This window comes from Sceloporus undulatus, chromosome 1 (assembly GCF_019175285.1).
Source record: "Sceloporus undulatus isolate JIND9_A2432 ecotype Alabama chromosome 1, SceUnd_v1.1, whole genome shotgun sequence".
Lineage (NCBI taxonomy): Eukaryota > Metazoa > Chordata > Lepidosauria > Squamata > Phrynosomatidae > Sceloporus > Sceloporus undulatus.
The window spans coordinates 288,302,939-288,309,418 of NC_056522.1; the positions used below are offsets into that span (position 1 = coordinate 288,302,939).

The following is a 6,480-nucleotide window of genomic DNA, read 5'->3' on the forward strand; positions in this document are numbered from 1 at the left end:
CAGTGAAACCCATTTGTATGATTCGCAGAGACCACGAAGAAGAAACACTAAAATCAAGACCCAGTAAAATGCAAATGAAAACCACCCAGAGTCAGGTCCCATTCTCTTCCATGCCAGCATTCTCTGAAGATGTCAGCCATAGATGCTGGCGAAATATCAAGAATGAACTCTTCTAGAATATGGCCACATAGCCTGAACCCCCCCCCCCCAAAAAAAAGCTATGGATGCCAGCCATGAAAACCTTCAATTTCACATTATTCAGGAGATTACAACAAGACTATCCATCCTTTTCAGCAATGCATTTCAAAAGGCTGACAACTTTGGCATGTTTAGAGTAATTATATCATCAGCAAAATCCATTTCCAGATAAAATACCATAAGTCAAGCAGTGATCTCACTTATTCCAAACCGATCTGACTCATCTTCTCTAAACAACTCACATTATACATTCCTTTTTTCAGTTTGGGTACATTTTGGACTGTACAGGGCAATTGCTGTTATTGAATCAGGAGTTCAGTGAACCCTATAAAAATGTGCCTCTACTGAAAAATAAAAAAGGCTGCCACAAATTCCTCTTCTTCTAGAATTTTTTCTTGGGGGGGGGGGGTCATAACATAAGATAGTTTTAGGGTTACAAAAGGCATGGCAACATATTCTTGTGAGAAATAAATAAATGGTAATACTGTTGCCTTTTAAGGGGTCGTGTTTCTCTTTAATACATTAAAAATATAAAAATCCATTGGAAAGTAACATGCTAGCAAAGCAACAAATAATGAGTTATTTTCTTTTTTAACGTAATGATAACACACTAACCTTTGGAAGTAATACTCCAATAATGTTCTCCTACATAGTTCACCAGCAACTCTACACTGAACAATGATATTGTGTGTGTGAATACATAATGATATAGGTTACACATAATTATATTATGCACATTCACATTGATGTTCAGTTGTCTTCACTTTCCTGGGGAAATATGCATCTGTTCACCCTCCCTGTGCTGGAAATGTACAGCCATGCGAAGCACATGGATGGCCACACATTCAATAATATGCATCCTCATGGATACTCTGGTAAAACTGTGGTTCATTTTTCTGCAGAATTTGAGGAGTCCCCATCCCCCTGTAAATAGCTTGAAATCCTCCTAATTGCATGTGGAGGGATTGCATCCTATTCAAATAGGATGAGGAGTATTTAAATTGTGTAGACAAGCCCTTCAGTAGGACAATACCTGGAAATTCTGCTATAAACCTAACCATTAAAATCTTCACTGAAGGTCTGGCTTTGGATTCCCCCTACATTTGAAGTAAGATGAATGGCTATCATGCCCTATGAAAATTCAGAAAACTCCTATTTTGTTGGCTTTCAGATTCTGCTAGTAGTTGACTACGACTCCGGAGACCAGGGTCCAATTTCCCATTCAGCCATGAAATCCATTGGGTGACCTTGGGCAAGTCACATGCTCTCAGCCTCAGGGAAAGGAAGGCAATGGCAAACCTCCTCTGAAAAATATCTTGCCAAGAAAACTCCATTATAGGTTTGTCTTAGGGTTGCTGTAAGTCAGAAACAACTTGAAGGCACACAACACACACACAACCAAATATGGTGTTATTTGAATTTGTGGTCTTTATTGTGATTGATTGATTCTGCTGTTGCTTTAATCTATGAGTTTTGACCTATTATGTGCTGCTACTGTTTCTTCCTATACCTTGCTGTCCACCATGAATTATGACTACAAGACTGGGCAAACATATGTCTTTAAGTAGACAAACAGATATGGCAAATGCGAGCTAGATGCTTAGGTAAAAGGTAAAGCTTTTCCATTGAGAAGGTTATCTAGTTATGTCCAACTGTAGGGGGAGGTACTCATCTCTGTTACTAAGCTGAGGGAGCCAGCATTGTCAAAGATGACCTCTTGGTCATGTGGTCAGCATGACAACACAGAACGGTGTTACCTTCCCACCAATTTATCTACTTGCACTTTTACGTGCTTTCGAACTGCAAGGTTGGCAGATGCTACGTGCCCCAGAATTATTCTATGTTCATTGTATAACCTAAATAAAACACAGCAGTACAACTAAACATGATTTAGGAGGATATCTAAATACTACCAACTTAATAAATTTTTGATACAAGTTTCTTTTTTTTCTCAGTTCAACGGGGGAGCAACTATATAGCTCATTTGAATTGAATTCGACAGCACAATTTTGACAAGCATTTAGTGTACAGCAGGAAATGCATCTCTTTATTAACAAACTCCATTCCATCAAGGAGCATCAATTTTTTCATTATATAAAATACTGACGTTACACAACAAAATGATTGTGTTGCTTTCTCACACAGGGACATAAGCAAGATATTATTTCACAGAATGTGTGCACAAGGGAGTGAATAATGAGAATCAAATTAGAGGTTAGGAAAATGTGCATTTCCAGCAATTAACATGTCTTTCCTCCAGCAACAGGAGATAAGTGCTGCAGCAATTAGAATTGCAAATTAAGCCCATGTTTATATTGCAATGGCCAGTCACACTGCATGCCAAATGCATGTGAAGGAAGGCATGTGAAAATTTCTTTGACTGCTTGAGGGAAGAACAGGTTGCTTACCTGTAGCTGTGGTTCTTCAAATGGTCATCTGTGAACTTCCACAAATGGCTTGCTTATTCCTGTGCAGTGTATCTTTTGGAAACTTCAAGAGTTAGAGAATTAAGAATTTTGATGGTAGCCACTCCCATCCACAGGAGACATTACATCAAGTCTACAGTGCATTATGAAGGTCAAGGGCTAGGACTAGAAAGCCCCTTTACAAATGTATTCTAATGGTACACCTCTCAAGAATGCAGTCAATGCTGCCATAGTTGTGGTAGAGTGGTTTTGTACTTGTATTGGGGGCTCCTTCCTCACTAGAGCATAGGCAAGTCTGACTGTGTGTGCAACCAGCTTGGAGAGGTGTTGTGGAAAGAGTGGCAGGCCTCTCTTGCTAGATGAATAGCAGAAGAATAGCCTCTGGAACTTCCAGAAGGAGGCAGTATGGTTCATGCAGAAAGCTGGCACTCAACAAATGTTCAGGGAGTGAAGGGATCATTCAAAGTTGAATGAAGGGTTCCGCATCAGATCAGATAGACCACCTTAGGTATAAAGGCTATGTTGAGCCACAGAACCACCTTGCCTCTGTGAAAGGGGAGATGACGATAAACCTAGAGAGCACATAGTTCTCCCACCCTCCCCACTGACATTATGGCCATCAACAGTGCCATCATCTAGCTCAAGAGTTGTATGTTACAGAAGCCAATGGTTCAAAGAGCTTCCAGGAGAACTGCAAGAAGACTAGCTCAAGGCTCTGATGAAGCATAGATTCAGAAGCAGGGGGATTGATATTTCTGTATCTCCTCCAAAAAAATTTCATGAGGGGATGCAGAAAGCTTGAACATGTCCCAATTGCTGTGTAAGTTCCAGGAGATCTCTGCCAAATAATAATAATAATAATAATAATAATAATAATAATAATAATAAAAAATTGTTTATTTATATACCACTTTTCCTATAGATCAAAGTGGTGTGCAGCAGATAAAATGGATACAATAAAAGATGAAATAGCACATTAAAAACAAATTAACAAACATTAATACGATTTACAATCCAATATCGTTATCTAAAAGCATACAATTCAAAAATATTAAAACCAGGGGTATATATACATCGTAGTCCATTTGATGGATGAGAAAGACCCCTATCTGACTAGGAGTTGAGGAACTTGATAACATGGGTGATTTGTACCTGAGTCAGAGAGATTTTCCTAAGTCAATGGTTCCCAAACATGGGTCCTCTAGATGATGTGGACTTCACCTTCCATCATTCCATCTGGACCCATTTCAAATTGGCTTCAGGGCACGATACGGAGTTGAGACTGCCTTGGTCATCTCAGTCGATGATCTCCATCTGGGCATTGACAGGGGAAATGTGACCCTGTTGGTGCTCTTGGACCTCTCAGTGGCCTTCGATACTATCTACCATGGTATCCTTCTGGAACGCCTGAGGGAGTTGGGAATTGGAGGCACTGCACTCCAATGGTTCTGTTCCTACCTCTTGGGCAGATTCCAGATAGTGATGCTAGGAGATAGTTCCTCCTTTAAAAAGGAGTTAAAATCTGGTGTTCCCCAGGGTGCCATTCTGTCTCCCATGCTATTTAAGATTTACATGAATTCGCTGGGTGAGATCATCCAGAGACATGGGGCGTGGTGTTATCAATAAGCTGATGACACCCAAATATGGTTCTCTATGTCTCTGACAGCTGTAGTGACTAAGGGTGGCATCTCTCCTCTGAATGCCTGCCTTGGGTCAGTAATGGGCTGGATGAGAGAAAACAAACTCAAGCCAAATCCAGAGAAAACGGAGGTACTTGCGATAGGAACCTCAGGCCTGGGGAAGGAAATTTGTCAACCAGTCCTGGACAGTATCACACTTCCCCAAAGGACAAAGTTCACAGCTTGGGAGTACTCCTGGACTTGTCCTTACAGTTGTCATTTTAAGTTGATGCGACGGCCAGGAGTGCTTATCATCAACTTCAGTTGATACGTCAGCTGTGTCCTTATATGGACCGAAGGGCTCTTGAAGCAGTGGTACACATACTGGTAATCTCTCATCTTGATCTCTGTAACACACTCTACATGGGGCTACCCTTGTGCCAAGTTCGGAAGCTTCAACTGGTCCAAAATATGGCAGCCAGATTGGTCACTGGTACTTCCAGGTTTGACCATATAACACCTGTGTTAAAATCGCTTCACTGGCTGCTGACCAGCTTCTGGGCACAGTACAAGGTGTTGGTTATCATCTTTAAAGCCCTACATGGCTTGGGCTCAAGTTACTTGCGGGAACGGCTCTCCCTACATAATCCTCCCCGCACTCTCAGACTGTGGTCTCTTCCAACTCTATGATTCTATGATCAATCCGAGAATGAGCTGTCAGTCCAAGAACACCCTTCAGATAGGAGTCCCTTCCACACCAGGAAGGTCCTCACACCAAATGGGCCACCTGAGATGCAGAGAGAAACAAGAAGAAGGAAAAGAAGGCATGGGATAGAGGATCAAAGAATATCTGGTGTATCTCCGTTTTGGCCCAGACAGAACTCCTCCCCAAAATTTGTGTCGGGGGACTCATCCCGGTCTTGTGGACTACAGACTGTCTTCAGTCCAATGACATGAACCCACACCTTAGTGCAGGAGTGATTTCCACAACCTCCTCTGGGTGGCATGGCATGGGATAATGAATTTTGGACTCCTCCACAGACCCAGCTACACCTGCCTGCAAACTGTAACATGTAACCCCATACCAGCCTGTAGTTCCCCTCCTCCTCCATCAAGAACAATCTTATTCAGCCCGGCACCTGAGTGATGTTGGTCAGACAGGCTCTCCGTTGTTCTTTCCTGTTTGCTCCTGGTTTCACAGTCCATGATTGTATAATTTCTCCATCACCACATGATGCTACACCAATCTTCCCAGAGATCACTGGTACCATTAGCAAAGACTTGGCATGGTGGACTAGATCCATAGAACACACTACATCCCTCGAAAAAGATGGGTTGCACCTGACAGCAGTTGACAGAACGATTTTGCTAAATAGGAAGAGTTTGAGACCTTTAAACGGAGTTATGTATGGATGAGACAATATTCTGGGGCAGGAGTTCATCAAGTGTGGAGATAATGCCTAAGTTTACAGAGAACAAGGAAAATAGCAGAGGAACACAACAGTTGGGGAAAAAACTTTAAAAGCAGATGGATGAATGACCCATGATTTTAGATCTCTATACTTATGCACAGAACATGGGAATAAACAGGATGGACTTGAATCTTAGCACAACAAAGCAGATAGGGTATAATAGGCATCTCTGAACCTGGTAGAATGAGTCTCAGGATTGGAATGAGGCTTTTAAGAGAAAAGACCAAACAGGAAGAGAGGTAGATACATTATACATCAGGGATGTAACCCTGTGAAGAGATCATGACCTAAATCCTGGAACCAAGTTGAAGTGTCTGGGTAAAAATTAAGGGGGAAAAAGCAGAGATGGGTGATAGTGGCTACTACATATTTCCAAGGATGAGTCTCCTGAAAGGATGAGCACATTAGAAAGAAGAGATGGAGAGAGTAATTCAGAGAGGAGAATAATGAGGGATTTCAACTATTCTGATATTGTTGGAAGTCAAACATCTGCCAAAAACTAATCCAACCATTCTTCACTTGCCTTGAAGATAACCCCCCCCCCCGGTTATAATCTTTATTTCTTTAAAAACATTAAACACCTACAAGCACAGAACAATAATTCATGTAGACATACAAAATACACCACCTACTTTTTTTTTTTTAAAGGTCTTTCAAAATCCAAAGCGGTCACCATTGCTGCTGTTAAACATTCTTCTATTACAAATTAAACATTGTTGTCCGGTATCTTTTTCTGCGGTTGCTCTCTAAATAACATATCATTGT

General features: G+C 41.3%; 1 protein-coding gene across 2 annotated transcripts in view; it reads left to right on the plus strand.

The window, feature by feature from the left end:
* The window catches only part of LGR4 (leucine rich repeat containing G protein-coupled receptor 4), a 181,784-nt gene that overhangs the window by 62,498 nt on the left and 112,806 nt on the right, over nt 1–6,480 (plus strand). The gene's annotated exons all lie outside the window — the stretch shown is intronic.